This window comes from Stegostoma tigrinum, chromosome 15 (assembly GCF_030684315.1).
Source record: "Stegostoma tigrinum isolate sSteTig4 chromosome 15, sSteTig4.hap1, whole genome shotgun sequence".
Taxonomy (NCBI): domain Eukaryota; kingdom Metazoa; phylum Chordata; class Chondrichthyes; order Orectolobiformes; family Stegostomatidae; genus Stegostoma; species Stegostoma tigrinum.
Genome location: NC_081368.1, coordinates 16,162,834 through 16,189,942, shown reverse-complemented (window position 1 = coordinate 16,189,942; position 27,109 = coordinate 16,162,834). Strand labels below are relative to the sequence as shown.

At 40.7% G+C, this 27,109-nt stretch overlaps 1 protein-coding gene across 3 annotated transcripts in view; it reads right to left on the bottom strand.

The window, feature by feature from the left end:
* The window catches only part of zbtb33 (zinc finger and BTB domain containing 33), a 52,038-nt gene that overhangs the window by 18,108 nt on the left and 6,821 nt on the right, over positions 1 to 27,109 (bottom strand). Inside the window, exon 1 of one of the 3 annotated variants that reach the window (XM_048544202.2) lies at positions 20,449 to 20,521. The exons of the other annotated variants lie outside the window; for them this stretch is intronic. The gene's annotated coding sequence lies outside the window, so the exon portion shown is untranslated. Of the gene's footprint in view, positions 1 to 20,448; positions 20,522 to 27,109 lie in introns of those variants that run through there. 3 annotated transcript variants of the gene reach the window in all.

The window sequence follows — 27,109 nt, the reverse complement described above, 5'->3', positions numbered from 1 at the left end:
TATCAAGTTGATGTTCACCTGCACATCTGCCAATATGGTATACTGTATCCACTGTACCCAGTGTGGCTTCCTGTACATTGGGGAAACCAAGCGGAGGCTTGGGGACCACTTTGCAGAATGCCTCCGCTTGGTTCGCAACAAACAACTGCACCTCCCAGTCGCGAACCATTTTAACTCCCCCTCCCATTCCTCAGACATGTCCATCATGGGCCTCCTGCAGTGCCACAATGATGCCACCCGAAGGTTGCAAGAACAGCAATTCATATTCCGCTTGGGAACCCTACAGCCCAATGGTATCAATGTAGACTTCACAAGCTTCAAAATCTCCCCTTCCCCCACCGCATCCCAAAACCAGCCCAGTTCGTCCCCTCCACCCACTGCACCACACAACCAGCCCAGCTCATCCCCACCCCCCACTGCATTCCAAAACCAGCCCAGCCTGTCTCCGCTTCCCTAACCTGTTCTTCCACTCACTCATCCCTTCCTCCCACCTCAAGCCGCACCTCCATTTCCTACCTACCACCTCATCCCACCTCCTTGACCTGTCCATCTTCTCTGGACTGACCTATCCCCTCCCTACCTCCTCACCTATACTCTCCTCTCTACCCATCTTCTTTTCTCTCCACCTTCGGTCTGCCTCCCCCTCTCTCCCTATTTATTCCAGTTCCTTCTCTGATGAAGGGTCTAGGCCCAAAACGTCAGCTTTTGTGCTCCTGAGATGCTGCTTGGCCTGCTGTGTTCATCCAGCTCCACACTTTGTTATCTTGGATTCTACAGCATCTGCAGTTCCCATTACCACTTGGCTAAATGGAACATGGAGTTAGCATACAGCTTCTAGAGTGATATAGCCATACAGCACAGAAACAGACCCTTTGGCCCAACTCACCCACACTATCCAGGCATCCCAATCTGATCTAATCCCATTTGTCAGCAATTGTACCCGCCTCCACCACTTCCTCTGGCAGTTGGTTCCATACACAGGCCACCCTCTGCGTGAAAAAGTTACCCTTCAAATCCTTTTTAAATCTTTCCCCTCTCACCTTAAACCTATGTCCCTCCAGTTTTGGACTCCATCTACGCAAGGAAAAAGACATTGGTCATTCACCCTATCATGCCCCTCATGATTTTATAAACCTCTTTAACATCACCTCTCAGCCTCTGATCCTTCAGTGATAAAAGCCCCAGTGTGTTCAGCCACTCCTGATAACTCAAAACCCCCTGTCCCAGCAACATCCTTGTAAACGTTTTCTGAACGCTCTTAAATTTAACACGAGCTAAAGTTTACGCTGGGTGCAAGATGGGAGGCCAGCTTTGGAATTCTAGCAATAAAGGTTGACATGTTACATATTTTAAAACAGACAGAGATAGAAATCTGAAAAAAAATGAATACTCCCCTAGCTTACTCAATACTTAAATCCACTACCTCACATGGCATTGAGCCATGGGAATACAGTGCTACATTGATTCAGGTCAAGGTTGCAGCAAAAGACCTACGGGTGGCATTAGTATCTCAGGTTTGAGAGACAGAATATCAGCCATTCCTAACCATAAATACACTAGCTGCACTGTAAAGAAACTTGATTAGGTTCAGAGATGATACCTTGTTTGACTCAGAGATGAGCACCCGTCATCAGCCACGCAGCATAACATATGTACTGCGCTTAAGCTCTATTTTGGCAGAGTGCTGGTGTAGATGAAAGGGTTCGAGAACATACCAAAATGCACTTTTTTTTCCTCTTCTTTAACACAAAGAGCTGCTCATCATTTTGATGATGCTGTCAAATGTTCACAAATTAGGCCTCAGATTTATCATCAGTAAAGGTGAGATTTCAGCAAAGAGTTGCTTTAAAAATTCGGGTCAGCGGCTATTAATGATATCTGACATGTCAATACATATGCCATAGTCAATATAAAACATAACGACTGTTAATTTTAGTTTATCAATACAAAAGAATGAGATTTGTTTTGCCCTCTTTGTAATAGGCTCCATGGCCTGTTGCTTGGATACTTGTACTTGTGGACTGGCAAGGGGCTGAAACACGTCGTTTTTGTGGTTCTGAGTCATGTTCTTTATTACTATATGTTAATAATTTGATTCAACTGGCCAAAAAATTGTCAAGAATTTGGAACCATGACTGCCAACAATGAAGAAGTAGGTCGTTCTGACTGAAAGCCGGACACAAGATTGATGCTTTTATTTAACAGAACTGTATTGGCTATGCTGCACTGATTTTTTGAAAATTAAATGCAGTTGTGAGGCAGTTGGGAGGGGGGGGAGTGGTTGATGGCAGGGAGCTTGCAGTCTTATTTATAAACATCAAAATCAAAGCTTTGTTGAAAGATTAACTGAGAAAACAACAACGTTCCAATTTATTTTGTAAATTATTCAATCACGAAAACAAACGGCGGGGCAGGAAATGGGCAAACATTCTTGATCAACTCTATCGTTGTTATTTGATTTCTCTCAATGCATCACCTTGGCAACTCTACTGTGAGTAATTAGAGGCTACTATTTTGTGGCACAACTTTTGTAACATATTACCTCATCAGGAATGAAATGATTTACTTTTCAAAGAGTCAGCCTAAAGCACTGGAGTCCTAAAGCACCATGTTCTAAGTGGCAGAACATGGAGTCATGACCACAAAGCTCCACATCACGAGTTTCTAATTACAACCAAAAAGACAATCTAATCTAATGCACAATTTCACTCGTTGGCAGTTTCACCTTCGCCACTTTTCAGATCCTAGTTGTGCACATATTCCTCCTTGACTCTACCCATCTCCTCTACTGAAATAATCAGTGAAAAATGCCCATTTCAGTTTTCAGCAGATTTCTAACGCCCGAGAACTCCATCTGTTTATTTGCCTAATTCCCTATGGTCTCAATGCAACACATCAAATAGTCAAAGGCAACCTACTTACTGACCTTCAAGAAAGAGCATTTGAATATTATGACAGGCTGCATGTCAGTGCAGGCTTGGAGGGCCAAAGGGCTTGTTCCTCTGCTGTAATTTTCTCTGTTCTTTTACTGCCCACGACAACCTGCATTGCCCATTTACCCTGAACCACCTTTGAGGTAAGGTGTTTTGAAATAACTCAGCAATCCTGAATGGGGTTGGATTAAGTCAGGAATTTCACTACAGTATAATACTGATACAAAATTGCGCACCTCACCAGTTGGACTGCACCACTGCCACGAAAAGATATTTAAATCAAATATGCAACTTTTTTATCCATTCATCATATTAAATGTCATTCTAGGAGCTTTGTTGCTGAATGTATGACACAGTACCAAACCATCAAAATGGAATGATCCCAAGTTCAATCAGAGGATGCAACTTACAAGTACATAAATTAGAAGTAGGAGTAGGCCATTCAGCCCCTCCAACTGCTGCACCATTCCTTAAGATCATTGCTGATATCACTGTGATTCAATTCTAGTTTCCTGTCCTACTTTCCCCTTTTGACTACCTTATCAGTCACAAATCTATTTACCCCCTGACTCTGGTCTCCACTGCTCTCTAGAGAACGTTTGAACAGACTCTCAAATCTCTGGGACAGAAAAAATGTCTCTTCAGCAATATCTTAAACAAGAGACATATTATTTTTAAATTCCATCTGTGATCTCTAGTCTCTCCTACAAGGTGAATCATCCATTCAGAATCCACTCTGCCAAGACCCCTCAGAATCTTAGTTGCTTCATTAAGATCACCTCTTCTAGATTTGAACAGATTCAGAGCTAGAGCCTGTCCAACCTGTCCTAATATGATAATATCCTTATTTCAGTAATTAGTTGACTGAACGTTCTCAAATTAGTTCTGATGATCTCCTTAAGTAATTAGTGTCCCAGAAAGTGGCCTGTACAACTGCAATCCTGACTTTTTTTATTTGATTCCTCTTGCAATAAATGAAAGCATGCAATCTGCATTTCTAATCACTGGTGTATGTGCTTACCAACTTTTTCTGATTCATTCATCTGCACACCTATCTCCCGCTATGACTCAAGAGTTCTACAATCTTGCTCAACACTCATCTTCAATTGATTCTGTATCTTATTCATTAACCTTTGTGGTATCCCACCTTTTTTTTAACCCTAAAGATAATGGCCCTTTGAGGAATGGAATTGGAAGAGTCATTCAACAAGGGACATGACAGAAAAGCCCAATTTTGTACCAACAATATTATACACATTCACTTTTACTGGTGGGAATCACTCGATGATAACTGGGTCTGACAACCACAATCGATCTTATTCTCCAAGGTTGATGTGACAATCTTGTAGTGCCCAGACTGAGATTAGCCAACTGTGCATTGTGCTGAGGCCTTTATGCTTTACATGACTCATCTACTCACTACTTTTACTAACAAGCATTTGGTGACTAGAACGCAAAGGTACAAGTTTGTACTGCAGCCTTTAGTAAAGCCAATGAGTTTATCATAAAAAGGGTAATTTGCACATTGGGTGAAATCTTCCAGGCCAGTGGCGGCACATCTGGAAACAGGAAGTGAATTAAATTTGGCAGAAAAATGCTGGATGAGGACCTCACTAATCTTCTGACCTTGCCTGAAATAAGTTCTGGACGGGAAGCTCAATATTATCACCTTACAACCAACTGAGATCCTTAAGTGAACAATTAACCACCACTTAAGGGCCTCCACCTGCTTGGTTTGTAATTACTTCAGCTCAAGGGGGATGAGAGAGAATCAAGTGACTCGTCTCTTTATCCAATCCAAACAGGTTGTCAGATTTTTTGAAAAATTAATTCATGGGACATTGGCACAGTGACTAGAGTAGCATTTACCACCAATCTGTAACTGTCCTTGAGGTGGTAATGGCTAGAGGGGAAGTTGCAAAATGCGTGTTCCCATGCATCTACTTCCAGGTTGTAGTTCACAGCTCTGGAATGTGCTGTCAAAGCAGCTGTGGTAAGAAGCTAAGTACAGCTTGTAGACATTGCATACAGCTGCTACTGGGCATCAGTGATGGAGGGAGTGAATGTTCAACTGGTGGATGGGGTGCCAAACAAGGGAACTCTTGGCCTGGATAGTGCTGAGTGTTATCAGAGTTGCACTTATTCAAGACAGTCTTGACACATGCCTTCTGGCTCACAGAAATAATAATGGAAGTTACTAGCTGCTGGATGCCAATCTTCTTACTGGCTCTTGCAGTCAGTATTTATAGAGCTGGTTCGGTTCAGTTTCTGGTCAATGGTAATGCCCATGATGTCAACAGAGGGGGCAGTTCGGTGCTGGTAATGCCAGTGAATGTTTTTTGTTGGAGATGTACGTGTGCACACGCACACACTTTTGTCCCCTCAATCTGCAAAGAATTGCACTTACAGCAGAGACTGTGACAGCTGAGAACCAATCCACAGCCTCACTTCTAATCCAACTACACCCCTCTTCCCATGATCCCAGAACTTCTATTTCCGATTGGTGAGCCTTTGTCCCGGGAATTCAGATCATATTGTCCCACAGTAGCCAAAGCCACTGCCTTTAAACTTCCAAATTCTGCAGCTGTTAGCCTCTGATTGGCACAGAGCTGCCACCCCGGCAACCAGGCAGCTGACTGAAGAATTTATGGGCTTTCTCACTTTATTAGGCTGTTGGGTTTCTACTTAAAAACTCCCACACATTCAGACTTTGTCCGATCATCATTATGCAAATAGCAGAGACATGCTAAACGTTTGCAGTCAAATTATACTCCAGCAGCTCCATGATCTCCACCCCTTGCATGTCATTCTATCTCTTCCATGCTACTCCATCTCATCTCTCCCTTGCCATCCCATCTTTCCAATGATACATCACTAAATGATTAACAAGCCACATTTGCCCAACCTGATTCTAACCATACAGTTTCCAAATGGTTACATTTCAATTTGTATCATTTACCTCTAAATGTGGATTCACACAAGACATATTTCCCCAATAATCATTATGGTGTTTGCGCTTTGGAAGATTCAAAATACTGTTCAATCAGCAAAACTTAGGTTACATGAAAGTGATTTGAGTTTGAACAGTAGTTACACAAGATGTGGATGTATATACACTCAAAAGACAGTTTGGATTTATTTAATACATTATCATATCTAACTATGATATCAAAGTAGTTCACATCCAAGCATGTAAGCAAACATAATCCACAACCATTTTTTTGCAAACAATAATAATTCAATTACCACTTTCAGCAATGTTGTTAGAGGGGGGGAAAACCATTGACCAGGACACTAAGAATTCTACCCGCTTTTCTTCCAATTCCATGGGATCTTTAATATTTAACTGTACAGGCAGACCATGACTCAGTTTAATGCCTCATTCAAAGAGCAACAACTTGGACAATAATGAAGCATCAGCTCACATTTGTGGTGAGAAATTCAAACAAAGAAATTGACTGCTAACACCAAACATGACTAAAAACCGTAAGACCATAATGCTCAGCATGGAATCTTCTGGTCCCAGAACCAGAAAGTATGGCAGCAAGAAAGAATTTTAATTAGCCAGGATGGTTGCAAACCAGAAGACAAGTACACACCTGTCTCTACCAGAATTAAATTCTGGGTAAGAACGCCCAAGCTCAACTCTCCTGTCCCACTGCAAACAGAGACCCTTAATTAGTCAATTAATGACCAGTTATTCCCCTTGGGCTGCAATGATCTCAACTTCAAGCAAAACATAAAAAGAAGTCAGCCTACCTGACTGGTTAACTAGCACTGACAGGCTGTCAGTGGGAGGGATCCCTTGTACTTCTGAGATTTTTGACACAGGGAAGAGAAATGCCCACTCAGTGCTACCCACCCTGCCCTCTTTTCCGAATGAACCTCACCCCATAAGACGGCTATCCCCAAAAACACTCATCTATTCTGTGGTCACCCCTGTAACCTGGGAATCCTGGAGTTGTTACACTGGCAGAAGCCGTGGTGTTTGCCACGACAATGGAGAAGTCTGCTTTCGGCAGACAGGGCCCTAATATCAGTAGAAAGCCACCAGCCACTAGAGGCCTGAAGATCCGGAGAGATTCCACATCCAACCCGGGTGCACAGTTCTGTCTGCTAATCTCTCCTCCTTTTGCATTTGGGAAGTATCTTTCTGTTTATGTACTACGTTCTTTAACAGATGCTTGAGAAAGTTTGTAATTATAGGAATAACTATCTTATGCAGGGTTGCTAGATTAACTAAAAAACTGCACACTTTTGTTGATCAATTATGTCTTGGGTTTTGAAATGTCTTTCAAATAATGCGTCTCACCATCATTCCTTTGTATCCAATGCTCAAGAATACATTACTGTTCCACAATAATAATGATTTCCTTATCTATAATCAGTAAATCCTAAAGATTACCAATAAAAACGTCTACCACAAAAATAGATTCATTTGAGGTTGTTGACTTGCTCACCGAGCTGGCTTGTTTTGATTCAGATGTTTCGTCACCATACTCAGTAACCTCATCAGTGAGGCCTCCGATGAAGTGATGTTGTTCTATGCCATTTGGAATTTATACTGTCTGGTCCATTAAGGTCAGTAGTGTCATTTCCGGTTTTGTTTTGTATGGGTTTGTACATGGGGTCCAATTCTATATGCTTGTTAATTGCATTATGGGTTGAGAACCATGCCTCTGCGAATTCCCGTGGATATCTATGTTTGGCTTGGACTACGATAGTTACGTTGTCCCAGTTAAACTGATGACCTTCATTGTCCTAGTGTACCAATATTAAAGAAAGTTTGTTGTGTCATTTTGCTGCAAATTGATGTTCGTGTATTTTGATGGCTAGTTTCCTTCCCGTCTGATGTAATGCTTGTGGCAGTCATTGCATGGTATTTTGTAAACTGCATGTTGATTCTGCATGTTGTGGGAATGGGGCTTTAATCCTTCTAAGTGTTTACCATGGAGCGGCTGTGGGCTTGTGGACTACCACGATTCCTAATGGCCGTAGGACTCTTGTTGTCAGTTCTGGTATGTTCTTGATATAGGGTATTGTGGCCAGGCATTAGGGCATGCTGTGTTCTCCTGTTGTTGTCTATTTAGTAAGCACCTGCAGATGAGGTTGCAGGTGCATCCATTCATAGCCAAGATTTTGTATAGATGCTCATACTCTTTCCTACGTAGTCCTGGCACATTGCAGTGAGTGATGGCCTGTTTAAATAGTGTCCTAATACAGCTTTGTAGACACATGGGTGGTTGTCGTGGAAGTTGAGGATTTGGTCAGTGTGGGTTGCTTTCCTGTATACCAAGGTTTGGAACTCCCCATTGGTCATAGATTCAACTCTGAGGTCCAGAAATGAAAGCTGATTGTTGCTTTTTTTTCTTCTCTCATGAAATTTAATCCCGGTGAATACATTGTTGATGAGGTGGTGAGTTCTCTTTAGTTTGGTGCATTTAATGACGACAAATGTGTCATCCATGTACCGGACCCACAGTTTAGGTTGAATGAGTGTGAGGGTAGTATGTCCTAGTCTGTGCGTGACTGCCTCTGCGATGAGTCCTGAGATGGGTGGTCCCATGGGTGTAACACTGATCCATTTGTATACTTGACCATTAAAGATGAAGTACACACAAAATTCACAAAGCTGTACGAGGACACTATTTAAGAACAAATCAGAACTGACAAAAAGACTCCTATGACCACTAGGAATCATGGTAGTACACAAGCCCATAGCCATTCCACGACAAACATTCACAAGGATTAAAGACCCCATTCCCACAACACACAGTTTACAAAATACCACGCAACGATTGCCACAAGCATTACATCAGACAGGCAGGAAGAAAACTAGCCATTAGAATACACAAACATCAGTTAGCAGCAAAGTGACACAATGAACTTTGTTTAATATCAGTACACTAGGACAATGAAGGCCATCAGTTTAACTGGGGCAACATAACTATAGTAGTCCAAGCCGAACATAGACACACACAAGAATTCGCAGAGGCATGATTCTCAATCCATAATGCAATCAACAAACATATAGAATTGGACCCCATGTACAAACCCAAACAAACCAAAACCAGAAATGGCACTACTGACCATAACTGATCAGACAGTATAAATTCCAAGTGGAGTAGAACAACATCACTTCATCGGAGACCTCACTGATGATGTTACCGAGCATGATGACGAAGCATCTGAACGAAAACAAGACAGCTCAGCGAGTAAGTGAACTTCACCTGCAACCCGGGCTACAAATCTTTATAATAGCTTAAACAGAATAATTTAATCAGTGAACAGTCCTGTTTCACATCAGCAATTCTGATCCAATTTTTCCGTTGTTGAAGCAAACCAATATATTTCAAAATTCTTCACATCAAACTTTGGGCTAGAACACTCCAGAGATAGTCCTTTAACTATGGAAAGTCAACAGAGATGTGTGACAATGACATAAACAATTTTTCAGTCAGCAGAAATCCAGCAGCATCAGTCATTCTCTATTAATCCACCTGCCCACAGATCACCAGCTTTTGCATAGTATGATGAAAGTTTTGTGATTATCAATACAATTTTTTTTAAATGTTTCAATTTTAAATTAGTGACTTCTCGGTGTTGTTTATTTCTGCGAAAGGGTTGAAAATGAATAATACTAGAACCATGATTTTAAATCAGTATGTGCTTCTGTTAGGTTCACGGACTTGATGCAAGAGCAAAACACTGACCTGGTTACAAAAACACAATCCTTTATTATTTAAGAAAGTACAAGCTGCGAAGGATCGCTGTATGCGACCCGGCACACAGTGCTGAGTATTGTGAGCGATTCTCCCCAAACAGGGGGCAGTCCCTGCTTTTATACCCTTGGAATTGGCGGATACATAAAGCAATTACGACTTCTGAAACATCACGAATATGTGGTCACGATGCTATAACGAGAAAATGATACAACTTTGATCGTCACCAAGTGTGTAATAGCGATAGGATGCGATTTCAAGTGGTGACAACTGCCTGGCTTGATCAAAGGTCACTGATCTGACCATTTCAGCAGGAACAGGGGTAGACGCCAGTGTGAGTACAGCCATAAAGATTACAGAATTTAATACTTTTTGTGTTTACAGATGTTTCACATCCCCACAGACGTTTCACACCCAATCCTATTCGGACAGGAAGTTGAGACAGTATTCACATACCTCTGTATAAGGACATAAGGAGCGTAAAAATTCATGGGATGTTAACCCATTAACATCTTACTTCCTGGGGTGTTAATGAAACTTTGCTCATACTTGTGGGGATTTATGACCAGACAAACATTAAGCCATTAGCTTAAGGGAAGCTAGGAAAAGCAAGTTTATTTTTAAATATAGCTCAAAAGCTTTTGAGCAGAAAAAGACCTGGCTGAGGTCAAAAGCAAGTATAGCAAATCCGAGAAAAGGGGTAATGGGAACTGCAGATGCTGGAGAATCCAAGATAATAAAATGTGAGGCTGGATGAACACAGCAGGCCAAGCAGCATCTCAGGAGCTCCTGAGATGCTGCTTGGCCTGCTGTGTTCATCCAGCCTCACATTTTATTACCGAGAAAAGGGGGTTTTTCAGAGCAGTTAAAGAAATGGGTTACCTCAATGAAAAACAGTAGTTTGTGAAACTTTCAGACCTGGAGTCTTTGGTTGGAACTCTGCAGATTATTGAAAGACTGAGGTGGTATAGGCTCTCAGTTACAAGCCGTCAGGGAAAAAGTCTCATAGTTCACGGGAGCAAAATCGAGAATTAGATAAGTCAAATATAAAGATTTGCCAGGGAAGGTATTTCTCTGGATTTTGAGTAAATTATGTCATTAGGCAGTTGAGAATTTTGTTTTGCCATGTATTTCGAAACCTTTCAAACTGCTGTGTTTGTTCATTTTATTTTTATTTCTTTTTGTGTTATAAACTTCTATTTTATTGTTAAAACCAAATCTGCAGCCTCATGTATTTATTTTGAGTGGAAGACTGCAACCTAAGTAAAAGATCAGTCAAGCCAGATTTAATTCAGAAATCTGACTTGTCCAAAGGTAACTTCAGCATGGGATCATAACAACAGCAACTTGCAAGAATTAGAAATCTATTTTGGTGTAAAGTTCTCACAGGAGATCTGGAGCAGAATTAACTGGGCAAGTAACTATGTATCTCTTAAATAATCAAATTAAATAACTTTTAATGAGCTGTACAACATCAACACGATGAAGTTCAAATATTTAATTCAATACCAAGCTTTTACAATGGCATACTGTACACGGGGTTCTGCTATAACATGTGTTCCGGCAAGACAAATTGACTATAACGCGACTGACGAACAGGGAATGCTATTTCTAAAACGTGAACTCGTGTTGGCTATAATGCAATTCCATTGGTTGTAGAGGAGTACATGTCAACATTACATGATCGTTTCACAGACTATGTCCTAAGCGTGCACAGTGTTAGTGCTGAAAGAGTCTCCACACCAGCATCATGTGATCATCGCGCCGAGAGTGGTACAGGAGTCTATTTTTTTGCAAATTCTGCTGTGTTACACACAAAAATGCATGGACAAAATGACAAGAATGCTAGCAAGCACCCTGGTGATAAAATTGTGCGTGGTGAACATAAAAGAAAGGCTATAACACTGGAAGAGAGACTAGATTTGAGTGTAACGACAGAACATGATATAATTCACGTAATAGAAATAAAGGAGTCTACCTTATGCACCATTAGAGGCAATGCAGAAAAGATTAAAGCAAGCCACTTGCTGGAACAATTTTGAGTTTTAGCAAATCTGAGCAGTCACGGACAAAGGAACTTGAGGTGATGGAAGACTTCTAAGTGTGTGGATAGAAGATCAAACGATAAAGCAATCTGGGACCACCCTTCTAGCCATAAAAGGAAATGCCTTATCAATTTTTAAAGATCTAACAAAGTAAAGCTGAAAATCCTACAGATGTGGCCACCTTTGGTGCGGGCTAGTTTTCAGAACTACTATGCTTTTCAATACATAAAGTCATGTGGCAAAGCTGCTAGCACAGATGCAGAACATGCAATAGCATCTCCACCCATAGTAAAAAAAATTGACAAAGAAAGCTACAATTCAAATCAAGTTTTCAATTTGGATGAGACACATTTATACTGGAAGCGAGTGCCATCAAGATCCCACACTTCTATGAATGAAGCACATGCTCCAGTCTTTAAGGTGGCAAAGGATCATATGACTGTGATGCCGGATGCCAATGCCAGTGAAACTTAAACCTTAAGCCTCTGCCAACCTGTGAGCAACAGAGCAACCTCAAAACCTCCTGCCCTATCAAGTTATCGTGGTTTTTTTTCAAGATAAGGTGTTAAAATTTACTTTTATTTCATCATTAAATATGAATTAAACATTTATTCAAACTGTGCTATCCTTTATATTAGGCTTTTCAGTGATTTTTGAGTGATTTTGAGTGATTTTTTTCAATGGTCTGCAGCTAATTCCACTTTTCCCATTGGCTCCGTTACTTCTATAGCAGGAACGCAACTATCACATTATAGCAGATCCCCCTGTATTAGTATCATTTATTCAGCCTATTTTTCTTTTTCTGTTATTCATACTGCATCATGGCCCAGTGTCTGAACTCCACCTGAACTTCATCTTCTAAACATGCAGTATGTTCAGGCTAATTTAGGTACCTGTCATCTATGTATTCTACAGTGACATAGTCAATTCCCACATTCTATGTGCCCTCTTTCACCTTCATGTCTGACACTGCCGCTGCATCTTCTATTGCTTTGATATCAAGGTGTGAATATTTTCATCAGGTTAACATTGAACACAATCCAACCAATCTTACATCCCTGGGGGCATCCATGTTACTTTGTTTATTACTTGCATCCACCTTCCATACTAGGTTCTCACATCCACTATTGGTGCACACATTTGAAGTCATGCTGTGTCTACTTGAACCTTTCATTCCACATTCCTTTGAATGAATCCATAGTCTTCCAGCTTCTGAACAATGCCTGCCAAAATTCCTATCACTCGCTATTGCTGATTTAATCCTTTTTTTCAATCATTCAAAGGATGGGGGCTTGCTGGACAGATCAGGATTTATTCCCTCTCCCTGGATGCCCTTTGAAGTCACTTCTTGAACAGCTGCGGTCCAGTTGACAGTGGTGTCAGGGATAAAGTTCCAGGGTTTGACCCAGCAACAGTAAACAAACAGTTCCAAGATAAGATAGTGTGTAGCTGTTAACAATGTTCCCACATGCCATCATCCTCTTAGGTTGTACAAGCTGTGGATTTGAAAGGTGCTGCTAACGAATATTTGGTGAATTGTCATTTTGCATCTTGTAGATAATACAGACTACTGCCACTGTGAGCCAGTTACAGAGGGAATGAGCATGTAAAGTGGCTGGTAGAATGGCAATCAAGCAAGCTGTTTTGCTCTGGATGGTGCCAATCTTGTTGAATTTTGGTAGAGCGACGTTAATTCAGACAAATGAAAAGTATTCCATCACACGCCTTGTGCCTTGCAAAAGGTGGGTAGGTTTTAGGGAGGTAAGAGGTGTTTTTCACTGCAGATTTCCCAGACTCTGTCCTACTCCAACAACCACAGTACTTATATGACTGGTCCAGTTCAGTTTCTGGTGAATGGCAATTTCAAGATGTTGATGGTGGATAATTCAGCAATGTTAATCCCACTTAATGTTATGGGGAGATTGTTACCTTCTCTCTTGTTGAACATAGTCATTCCATGGAATATGTGTGAGGTGAACGTTTTTTGCCATTATTCATCTTAAACCCGAACGTTGTCCAAGTCTTACTACATGAGGATAATATTTTTCAACATTGTCTTCATATGCCTTCTTCCAAAACTGCAGCTAAACTCAAACATAATTTCCATTTTTTCTTCAGTATAAGATCCATGACCATCCCTTCTCCTCATTCAATTATCAATCCCTTAATAAGAATATCTACTACTTCCCTGTGCTACAGGGAATCTACTTTAAGATCACTGCATCTTCTCCTTTCAAATCCTTCAAAACTTTACTCCGTCTGAATTCCCAACCTGTATTTCCATGTCCACCCTTTTCGTTTGTTCCCTACTCCCTAAAATCTATCATCAGAGATTAATTATATAATCAGTTATCCCTTTTAGAACATTTCTCTAAATCACTTTGCCCTGTTAACTTGCTCCTGGCTGCAAAAAGCTGCAAGAAACACTTAGCTCCTTAACTCCACCCCATGATCTCCTCATCCACCCCAATATTATAAATTTTGTACTTTTCCTTCTTGTTGCGTGTCTCACTTCTCCTCCATGTTATGTGCTCCAAATCTTTACTGGCATACGTGGAGCACATTACTAATGAATGCTGCTGTATTCCAAATTGGTGCTGGCATAAACAAAATTCAGTGCAAGGTTTGGCTTCCCACCAGCACAAATTTGGACACATACCACTATAACCCAGCAGACTTGAAGCTGAATCACCTCGAATCTGGACTCTCACTATTGGACCAGTCCCTCTCAGTGCTCTGACCAACAGCTGGCTACCTACCATCAGCCTTTGTTTTTGCTTCATTTTAACTTTCCTTTACATTTGCAAACTAATACCTGCTATTGGTATCCTTTTGAGAATGTACAGTATCATTATTGCAGCTCCACACTGACATTTAATATGATGTTCAATTATGTCATTCAAATTCAACATTAAGCATGGATTCAATCAATGTGAAAGTACCTGCAAGTCAAAACTGATCTCAGTGCTTTTATTAAAAAAGGGTTCATCATATTATAAAATATGATGCGGAAGACGACTCTGCTGCTATCTAACTTTCACTCAATTCTGTCCACAAGGTCCAGTTATCCCCCATAATTTAATGGAACTGCCCTGTTGTTAGCAGAGACAAAGCAGTACATTAGCCATGCATATTATAAAAATAATTAATTGATAAATTAATAGATGAAGACTGACTTTTTAAACCTGTAATAAACAAGTGTTGGTGTGAAACAAGACAAAGCAATTGATCTGGGGCATACACTGATTTGGATCACCACACTGTAGTCTATTTACACGTCAGTTTGCTCCAGTTGAACCAACAAGGGCTTCCTTTTGAGGTGTAAATCAGTGTAAATTTACTGTTCAGTGTAAAAAAGGTTGATTTATAAAGGAATTAAAAATAAACAATAATATATCTATGCTTACTAGCCCATACCTCACAGGTGTTAACATGACTAATAATGCGTAAACATCAGAGTAATACAGTCACATGCGAGTATCAATTCTCACCAGCTGCTTTCAACAGTAAACAAAATATGATAGCTGTCTTATTAAAACACAACTGTAGCTCAAACCCACTTAAAATTGTACTATTACTAATTAAGTGAATGGATGAACTTCAAGATTTGGTATGATGTGTCAGCTGCAAGACTATCTAACAAAACAATAAGATGGATTTATAAAATTCATTCTTTAGAGCATTGAAAGTTCAACGGTTGTGGTTCTACTTTAGAGCCACATTCTGTATATTACTGGGAAAAGATCGTACAGCAATATTCAAACAATATAAGCATTTGATGATATTCCAGTGGATTTTTTTAAACAGTTCATTCATGAGACGTTGTTGTTGCCTGCTCATTTCTAATTGCCCTGGAGAAGGTGATGGTGAACTGCCTTCTTGAACTGCTGCAGTCTATGGGGTGTAGAAAGACCCACAATGCTGTTAGGAAGGGACTGTCAGGATTTTGATTCAGCAACAGTGAAGAAATGGCTATATAGTTTCAGGTTCAAATTGCACTGGAACATGCACTGCTTCAGTGTCTGAGGAGTCACAAATGGCAACCATCAGCGAACATCCTCACTTTTGACCTTAAGGAGCAAAGATCATTGATAATTCAGCTGAAGACGGTTGAGCCAAGGACACTACTCTGAGTGACCCCTCGAGACTGAGATAAATGATCCAACAACCATAATCATCTTTCTTTGTGTGAGTATAACTTCAAACAGCAGTGTTTTTTTTCCTTGATTCCCACTTCTCCAATCTTGCTAAGGCTGGTTGTTGCCACATTCAGTCAGCTGCTGAGTCAAGCTGATGTCAAGTACACTTCCTCAAGTTTTTTCTAGGTCAAGAGGTAAGTCGGTCTCGCATTACCCAAACTGAACATTGATCAGTAGATTATTACTGACTAAATGTCAATTGACATTTAGTTAATTAAAGTTTTCACTGCTTTGCTAATGATCAAGATAAATGAATGGGATGATATTTGCCAGGTGAGATTTGTCCTTTTTTTTAAATGGACAGAACATATCTGGTCAATCTTTCACATTGCTGGGTAGATGCCAATGTTCAAACTGAACTGGAACAGCTTGGCTAGGGGTGTGACTAGTTCTGGACCTAAAGTCTTCAGTATAATTGCCAAAATATTGTCAGGGCCCATAGACTCTATATCCAGTGATTTCAGCCATTTCTTAATACCAAGTGAACTGAATGAAATTGGCTCAAGCATGGCATCTACGATGGTGAGGGCCTCAGGAGGATGTCAAGATGATCGTCCACTCAGCACTTCTGACTGAAGAAGCATGCAAATGCTTCAGCCTTCTCATTTGCACTGATGTCCTTAGCTCCCCCATCATTCAGTATGAGGATATTTGAAGTGTCTCCTCTTCCAGTGTGTTGCTTAATTGTTCAACATCATTCTCAACCAGACATGGTAGGCCTGTAGAACCTAGATCTGATCCATTGATTGTGGGATTGCATATTACTCACGTTACTTGGCTTACTTAGAAATTTTAGAGTCTATTAATAAGGATGAGATTGCAAAGTAAAGGAAGTGCATGATAAAATAGGGAATAGTCAATATGGTTTCATCAATGAGAGGTCATGCCTGGCAAATCTGATCGAATTTTTCAATGCGATAATGAGCAAACTAGGCAAAGGAGAGTGAGTGGATGTGATTTGTTTAGATTTCCGGAAGGCCTTTACAAGGTGCCACACAGGAGGTTAAATAAGACAGCCCGTGGTATTAGGGACAAAGTACTGGCATAGATAGAGGATTGGGTGACGGACAAAAGGCAGAGAGTGAGGATGAACAGTCACTTCTTCACGATGGCAGCCCATGGCTAGTGGAGTTCCACAGAGGTCAGTTTGGTCCACAACTATTCATGTTACACATTAACAATCTGGACAAACGAACTGAGGCCTTGTTGCTAAGTTTGCAGATGATACAAGGTAGGTGGAACAGGTAGTGTTGAGGAGGCAGGGAGGCTGCAGAAGAACTTGGACAGGCTAGGAGAGCGGGTAAAGAAGTGGTAGATGGAATAGCATGGTAATGTGCGACATTATGCACATTGGTAGGAAGAACAGCCTCTGTAAGAAATATTTTTAAATGGGGAAAAACTTTGGAAATCTAAAGCACAAAGCAATTTAGAAGTCTGTGCTCAGGATTCTCCTAAGGTTAAAATGAAGGTTCAGTTGGCCTTGAAGACGGTAAATACAACGTTAGTATTCATTTTGAGAGGGCTAGAATATAAGAATAGGGATGTACTGCTGAAGCTCTGATCAGTTCACAATTGGAATATTGTGAGCAGACTTAACCTCATATCTAAGGAAGGACACGTTGGCCTTGAAGGGGGGCCAGAGGAGGTTTACAAGAATGATCTCAGAAAGAATGGCTTGTCATATGAAGAGCGGTTGAGTACTCTACTAAGTGTTCAATGGAGTTTAGGAGGATGAGGGATGATCACATTGAAATTTACAAAACACTAAGAGGTCTGGATAGAGTGGAAGTGGAGAAGATGTTTTCACTAGTAGGACAGACTAGAACACAAGGGCACAGAGTGAAGGGATGACTGTTTAGAATTGAGATGATGAGGAATTTCTTCAGTCAGAAGCTGGTGATTCTGTGCAACTAATTGCCACAGAAGACTATGGAGGCCAGTCACTAAGCATATTTAAGACAGAGAGAGACAGATCCTTGATTAATAAGAGGTCAAAGGTTACAGGGAGAAGGCAGGAGATTGGGGTTGAAAACCATCAGCTCTGATCGAAAGGTGGAACAGACCTGATAGGCTGAATAGCCTAATTTTGGTCTTATGATACTGATTCATCAGCTGAGGGCAGGGGTTGGGGTTGGTGATGACCAGCAGGTGTCCTTGTTTCATCTGACACCTAAACAGTTCATGGGCTCTGGAGTCACTGTCTAGTACTTTGCAAGCAACTCCCACATGATTGTTTTCCATGGCTTCGTCACCCCTGCTGGGTCTGTCCTGTTGGCGAAAGAGGTCAGACTCACAGACTGTGATGTCTAGGACGTTATCTGTAAGATGTGATCTCCTAATTTTGGCACAAGCTCCTAGAAGTTTGTAAGTAGGATGTTACGGGGTTAATAGGACAGTATGTTGTTGTCATGTTCAGTGCCTTGGTCAATATCAGGAGAAGGTGGTAGTTGGTCCAATTTCAAAACTTTTAGCAGACCTTGTTGTAATTAGAAACAACCGAGTGGGTTGCCAGACCATTTTACAGGACAGTTAATTATGGGCCTGGAGTCACATGTAGGCTAGGCCAGGTGAGAATGGTAGATTTTCCTCACAAAAAGATATTAGTGAAACAGGTGGGATTTTTTATGACAATGGTTAACTGTTACTATGAGGTTGGTTTTAATTTGGGATTTTATTTAACTCAAATTTCACCAGTATCCATATCCAAATAATCACTAAGTTCAACTACCATACAAAAGATAATGCCCCCTCACTTGCCATTTCTGTACCCTCCTTCTTACCTTCCCTTTCACCTAGCCTCTCCTTTACTCCACTTAACGCTGCGCGTAAGCTGCTAGGTTACTTCAAAGTGCTATTTCTTTCAGGAAGTTGTGGGGCTCAACACCCTCGATCTACAAACTGGAAAAGGCACACTGGCTCCTTTGCAGTTTGATCTTCTTGTCCATCCATGGTTAAAATAAAATGTGATAAAGTGCTGACCGGTTATTCAACTCTTGACAGTAAAGGTCGCCAGGCCCATTCCAGATCTCCATTTTTTGCAATAATTTAGTAAGAGGTCACTTAACATTTGTATACTGAGATTGTAGTAAGGGCAGGCTCTGCAGGAAACCTATATTTAACTTTCATACTACAGCGACATTAATGCTACACATTTGTAGCTTATTTAAATAAATAATAAACTTAAATCATTTACTCTTGTATCTATCACTCAACTTGACCAAACGACCATGGATGTGTGAAGAAACATGTAAACTACTTTCTCTCTCCAGCTCTCAATTTACTCCAACCTAAACCAGGTTTTAATGACATAAACCAGGTTTTACTGATACCCAAGCTATTGGGAAGAACACAAACTAACAGGCTTGTCCCACAGAAATGAAAAATGGGCATGGTACTTATGAAGAACTCCCTGCCTTAAAATGGTCCGCCATCAGGGAAGTGGGCGTGGAACATACATACAAAAAGAATGATGAGAAAGGCATCCTCAAAGTTACAGCAATTGGCATATGTAAAATAATACATTAGCACAATATGGATCAGAAACTAATTTTTGTGAATGCTTAAATTCAGATTACATCTTGTTCCACTGTAAATGCTTTGACTCTGATATAATTTTATGGTATGGTTTGGCAGCGATCTATGTGAAAACAAAATTCATTCCAACTAAAATAAACAGGATAAAAATTAAGTAGGATTCTGCGTGTTTCCAGAAAGTGACATTTTAGGACACTTTCTCAAAAAGTTTTGCAACCAAAAAAAGCAAAATGTACAAATCTAGACAGCAAACAATACCCCGAAATGCAATTGGCATTCCGCAAGCACATCAAGTATACTTCTGCCACGCTTCAGGAATCATGTATCTGAAGATAACATTCATCCTGCTGTCACTAGGGTTCCTTTTTTTCCCTACGCTAGCCATTAAGGAACAGAGTCACGAATAAAGAAAATCAAAACTGTGCAATAAACGAACCACCCAAAACTGCATGCCCGTATTGGTACTAAGTATTTTAAACGCCCACAGGACAGTTGTGCCTTTCAGAGTTAAGGCCTAGAGAGGCCTGCATGGAAACATCCCACTAACATTTATCAACATGATATAATCATATAAACATAAAGGGGAGTCTGGTGCTGTATTTTTTTTAACTCTTGGCTTTTTTTTTACTTCTTATGCTGTCTACCTACAGACTCACCAATGATTTTTTTAAAAGAGGGAAACAAGCATTCATCTGACGATATAGCTCCCCATCCGGGGAGGAAGGGAAAGGAACAGAAATGAGAGATTATCCCGTCCACAAACATATCACCTCAGAAAACAAATATTTAGATATGTTTATAAAACGCCAAGAAGCAAATAATGACAAGAGTGTCAGGCTTTCCTCTTCCTGGTTCATTAAAGGTGGCGACGTCGCGCCGATTTCCTAACTAAAGCTACTTTATTCTCCCTCCCTCGCCTCAGCTCTGGTGTTGTAAAACCGTTTACAATCTCACAAACGACGACAGGAAGTTCCTGGTAATTTAATTTGTTATTTTTCTCTCTGACTGTACTCACGGTTCCTCCTGGGCCTTGACAAGCGAGCAGAAGAAAAGAAGAAAGAGCCTGAGCTCCCCGCTACGCCGCCCGGGGACTGCAGAGGGCGCAGCTGAGGTGGATCAGGCCTACCCCACCCCCTACCCCAGACACCACACAGCATATACACACTGGGGGGCATATATTTGGGAGGAAGAGAGAGACCTTGCAAGAGATAGATAGATATACACAGAAACGGAGATACAGATATACACATAAGAGGATATATACAGTGAGGGAGAAAGACACCTGGAGATAAACTAGGATATACACATAGATAGGGTGATACATATACAGAATGAGACAGTGAGACTCAGACATGGTTACAGATATATACACAGTGAGGGAGTTACAGACTTACAGGGCAGTAAATACAAAGGGGGCAGAGAGACTTCGAGAGAGATACAGATATACATACAGAGGAACACACAAACATATAGAGAAGGTAATATATACAGAGAGAGAACTGGAGATAGACACAGATATACACAAAGGGAGATACAGACATACACAGAGGAGATACATACAAAGAGCGGGAGAACCAAAGATGGATACAGACATATACAAAGGGGGATGCATACAAAGAGAGAAGCAGAACTGTAGATAGATACAAATATAGACAGGGAGGGAGATATAGGCATATACTGAGGGAGGAATCTAGAGACAGGCAGATACATACATATACAGAGTACTGGAGATATATACAGATATACACAGAGAGGAAGATGTATATACAGAGAGAGGTACAGACATATTTAGAGAGAAAGATCTAGAGACAGATACACACAGAGAAGATACAGTCATACACAGAGGGACATATTAAGAAGATTTGTAGCTCAGGTTGAGGTTCTGGATGTGAGTTTGCTCACTGAGCTGGAAGGTTAGTTTTTAGACGTTTCGTCACCATTCTAGGCAACATCATCAGTGAGCCTCCGACGAAGCGCTGGTGTCATGTCCCGCTTTATATTTATCTGTTTATTTATTTACTTATTTATCTAAACAGATAAATAGAAAGCGGGACATAACACCAACGCTTCATCGGAGGCTCACTGATGATGTTACCTAGAATGGTGACGAAACGTCTGAAAACTAACCTTCCAGCTCAGCGAGCAAGCTCACATCCAGAGGGACATATATACATAGAAAGGGCAAGATCTAGAGACAAATATATACAGAGAGGGAGATATATAAAGAGAAAGGAGAGGGAGCAATCTAGAGACAGATAGACACAGGTTTATACAGATATACACAGAGAGGGAGATACAGAAATATCTTCTAAATTCAGTGGAAGATATATACAAGGAGAGAGAAATCTAGAGCCAGGTACAGATATATAGATATTTGCAGAGAGGGAGATACAGTCATATAGAGTGGGAGATAAACACAAAGCCAGGGTCTAGAGACAGATATAGATATATACAAGGGGGTTATATATAAAGAAAGGGAGATATCGAGTGACAGGCAGGTACAAATATATACAAGGGGGGGAGATATGTTGGGGAAAATACATACAGGAGTGGGAGATGTACAAAAAGATCAAAATCCAGACGTGCGTGCGTGTGTGTGTGCGTGTGTGAGAGAGAGAGAGAGAGAGAGAAAAAGAGAGAGAGAAACATGGTGACATACAGAGAGGGAGAGAGATCCAGACACAGGGAGATGCAAAAACACAGAAAGGGAGACACACAGAGATATATACACAAACAGCCAGAGGCAGAGAGATGCAGACATATACAGAGATGGAGGTATACACAGAGAAGGTGATACAGAGAGATCCAGACATCAAGAATACAGACATATACAGAACAGCAAGTATATATAGAGAGAGATATATAAGGAGATATAGAAATACGGATATATACTGAGAGGAAATATATAGAATACTATACAGAGAGTCAAGGGCATTCTAGAAGTGAGATCCAGAGACAGAAAGATTCTGGTATACACAAAAGGAGAGACATACAAGAATATATTATATGTATACAGACAGATAGAGTTACAGATCCATATCATGAAGGAGATTTACACAGACATACAGAGTGATACATATAAAGAGATAGAGAAACAGAAAGATGCATATATGTACAGAGTTATACAGAAGGAGATACAAAGTCAGAGGTCCAAAGAACGAAAGATGCAGAGTGAGCTAGAGATATAGGCTGAGATATGCAGACACATGGAGATATAAAAGACACAGATTCAGATGTAGAGATACACATAAATACAGCAATATTCAAATATATTCAGAGGTTCAGAATTGCATATGCACACATGTAATACATGCGTAAAGAAGATATAAGGAAAGATACACAAAGAGATATAGACAGATATCCAGAGACAGAGATAGATATCTACGTAAACAGCACCAGAGATAGCGATATAGAGACAGCTCAAGATAGAGATATAGAGAAATACAAAGTATACTGATAGAGATAAGGTGAAAGAGAGAGGTAAAAGATGTACAAATAGAGAAATACAGATATATACAGTGCATTTACAGAAGGATGCACAGTTACAAAGAGACAGTTACAGAAAAAAGCACAAAGATATCCAAATAGAGTCAAAAATATCAATATATAGTGAGAGAGATACAGAAGTATTCAGATACAGAGATGTACGCACAGCAGTTACAAATAAGGATATTCAGGCAAAACAGATACAAATTTACATAAAGGGATACAAAGATAAAGACATATATAGAGAGTTGCAAAGATAAACTGATAGAGGAACGAGACATAGAGTGAAGGGCAGAGATAGAGAGAGAAATATACATGGAGACATACATGATTTAAAGTTAATGGATAATTGCAATGTTGTTGCTCACTCTGCACCAAATTTTCAACTCAATCTTCAATTTTTCATCCAAGAAATTCAGACTGTCTGTGAAAGTTGGCAAAACTAAACCTCCACTCTGAAGCTGCCCATAAACTGTGCATTAACATTAATGATGAGGAGGAGCTTGCTACCAAGTGTTGAAAATGGCAACAAGTTGTCCATCAGGTGGCACCACACTTTAAGTAACAATATCTCAATGAAGAAGCATGGTAGTACTAGGGAAGGAAAGCTGAGTAAGCAGTCTTTACTCTGGATCTCACTACTTCATGGGATACCCTGCCCCATGTGTCCAAAATCCACAGTTTGTAAATCAGCCTGCTCAGTCACATGGAAGAAACTCAGAACCTTGAGAATAAGTCATCTTTGAGTCAAGGTACAGCTGATGGAGATGATGTATCTCTCTTTGTAATCATTGAGTATTTTTGAATACATTGTTGAGATGTGCACATTGCTGGTTATGCCAGTATTTGTTGACCATCCCTAATTTCCCTGGAAAAGGTGGTGATGAATGTACATAGTTGCTGCCACTGTGCAGTGGTGGTGGAGGAAGTGAATGTTGAGGATGGTGGATGGGTTGTCAATCAAGCAAACTGCTTTGTCCTCAATTTTGAGCTTGTTAAGTGTGGTTGGAGTTATACCCATTCAGCCAAGTGAAGTGTGTTCCATCACACTCCTGACATGTCTTATAAATGGTGGACAAGCTTTTCTGAGTCACAAGGTGAGTTATATTGTTGCCACAATATTAATATGGTTGGTCCAGTTCAATCTCAGGCTGTGGGAGCACTCATACTTTTCATAATGGGGGATTTAGCACTGGTAATGCCATTTAATATCAATGGGTGATGGTTGGAATCTCCCCTTGAAGATAATCATTGCCTGCCACTTGCAGTGTGAATCTTGGAACTCCCTTCCTAACAGAAATGGGGGCATACCAAAGTCATACGGACCACAGTGATTCAAGAAGGAGCTCACCACCAAGCTCTGCAGGGCAATTAGGGATGGGCAAAATGTAGACCCAGCCAATGACACCCACATCCTGTGAATGAATCAAAGAGAAAGAGCAAGAAAAGGTCAAGTTAAACAAAGTTTATCAGATTTGTCTTTAATATTAAGTGAAATTATTGGCTTAGCACTGCGCAGTAGGTTAGTTTGTGCAGTATCACCCAATTAGGGAATATTTCTGAGGGTTTGATGTTTGTCCATCTTGTTTTAAACAAGAGGGCATTAATTGTTTTAAAGTGTGTTTTGAAAAATATGCAGAAATGACAAAAATACAATAAACTGAGGGTCATCTTTGGTGATTGACTAGTTTTGTAGTGTATTTTAAACTTTTGTTAATTGTTCAAGAGGACACATTTTCCAAACTAGGCTTCTGTTCCAACGACGTGTATGGGCCTGGATCTGTGCCAAAAGATATTCTCTATCACCCCTGTCCTGTTGGAGTAGATTTGTGCCTTAGCTCCTTTTAAGTGAGTGCTCTAATTTATTTTTTCTGACATATGCAATCTCCTACACAGCCATCCAGGGAGCCAAAGACTGACTGGTTAATGGTGTTTACCTGATGAGCAGATTTTCCTTCATGATATTTTCTAGAGTTTCATTGCATGGCACTGCTCAGTGAAGCTCTTGGACAATATATAACATAACCAAAAGCCAAAGATCAAAGTGTTTTAGCTAGAGGCAAATGATCTGCTCTAATGGCGCAAATCCTGCAACATTATGAGAATAAGAATATGGCACCACCTATCTGCAGTATTATGTTCATGTATATTTTGAGCTTCTGATTTCCCCAGAGTGCAGAGTGCTCTAAGTGTACTGCAGGCTGAGCTTGATCATGACCAAACGAGATGGGGTATAGGAGCTTGCAGGGTAAGGTCAAATGTCTATCCTCTTTCCCTTCTCTTCCCTTTCCTCATTTGACCGCAACAGGTATGTCTGTTTTTCAATAAGCAGTTAATTACTTATGTGCTGTGATCATAAGTTAGACACAATCTGATAGGGTTTCTTGAACACTGTACTTAACCAAAGTAAAATAATAATTTTAAAAACGCATCAACTTTCATATATATACTCAAAGTTCACACACATATATACATGTTATTGAGTGGGAAGGATAGAGTAAGTAATATGGAGTCCTGTAAAACTAATAGGGTTAGGGCCTTGTTCTTCATCACCTCAGTCACTTCCTATATTCAGGAGAGAAATATATTGCTTATAACACACAAAGGGCTGGTTTTTTACATGATCTCTCTCTAAGTGATCCAAATCATGACTAGTCTATTCCAATGGTAATGTCATTCAGTTCTGACTGGGAATTCCTCTATCAGCCAAGGTCCCATTGTCCAAATGGTTATGTTTAATGGTTTGTCTCCATCCAGTTCAGTACCCAGGTGATATGCATTTGCATAGCAGAGTCTACGTTCTCCAGCTTTCAAAGTCATTGTTCCAGGTGCGGCTTTGCAGGACTAGGTTACCTTCATTCCAATAGCTGTTGGAATATACAAAGTACCGTGATGCAGATTTGCAACCATCTTTGACAGCCATCACAAATCAATGCAATATCACTTTCATTTTTTTTTAAAAGTCAGTTTGGGTTTCCAGTCAGTGCATTCAGAGAATCAATTTCTGATCTAGAGCATGATTTTGAAGGAACATGAAAATAATTGTCGATGGCAATGCAAAATTTTCTACCCATCAACTGTTTTGACACGATGTACCATGCAGAACTCCATTAAAGAAGTTGTAGGGAGTGCTGCCTGGTTCTGACATGGGGCTTATACAGTGGAATGTGGTGTGGTGGTAAACACAGGAGGCAGATGCTTCAGAGGCAAAGAAAATTTCTTATTGAAATTATTGAAAAGCAAGCAACTCAAATATATTCACAGCAAAACTGGAAAGTAAATATCAAACCCGACTCTTACTGACTAAGACCTGTCTCCCAGTTAAGCCTCGCAGCCAAGACTCGATACAGTGCATTTAATTGTTAGTGAGTCGTTGTTGAGAGAGAGCGCGAGAGAGGGGGAGAGAGGGGTGAGAGAGAGAGAGAGACAGAGAGAGAGAGATCTTGCGAACTCGTAGTCCTCCCTATTTCCCTCCCTTAGGGATGCCCTACACCGTTTGTCCCAAAACTCATCTTCCCCTGTCTTAGACTAGCCAAGCTGGGTTAGACGGTTTCGCCCCAGAGTGCAAAGCGATTTCGTTCGTAGTCTCTTGCCATAGCTGGGATTCCGTGGAGGGCTGCGAGTGCTGATAACTGTCACTTTGTTGGTGTTCGCTGATGGGATTAGGTGCATTGGATCTGACAGGTTTCTTTCTTGGGTTTCTTTCTTTTCTTGGTGGTCCAGGCGAGTAGGTTGTTTTCTTAGATGGTGAAGGATGTTGCTGTTTGCCTCAGTCAGTGTGTTATGGCTCTGGATGCTTTTGGTCACCTCCAGATGTCAAATGGAGGTTCGTGGTTGATTGGATGGTTGCAAGGGTTGCTCTCGGTGTGGAGGGTTCGCGGTGTCCTTGGCTTGCAGGGGTCTGCGAGAGTTTTTCTCTTGATTGGTAAGTCTGACCGATCTCCTTTCCCTTTCTTGCAGCTTTGTCTCAAGGACTCCTTAGCGTATGGTGCCTGCATCTTGTTCCGATTTTTGAATTCCTCTCACGAAGCAGTCACACCAGGCGCACGAAGAGTTCACCTCACTGCACACACCTCGTTGGAGTGGGGGCACATTGCAGTATCACAGTGCCATACTGCTGGGATCAGGCCCCCAGTTATGCTCAGCTGCAGGGCCCCTTATCTCCCGCCAAATCTAGTTTCAGCTGCCAA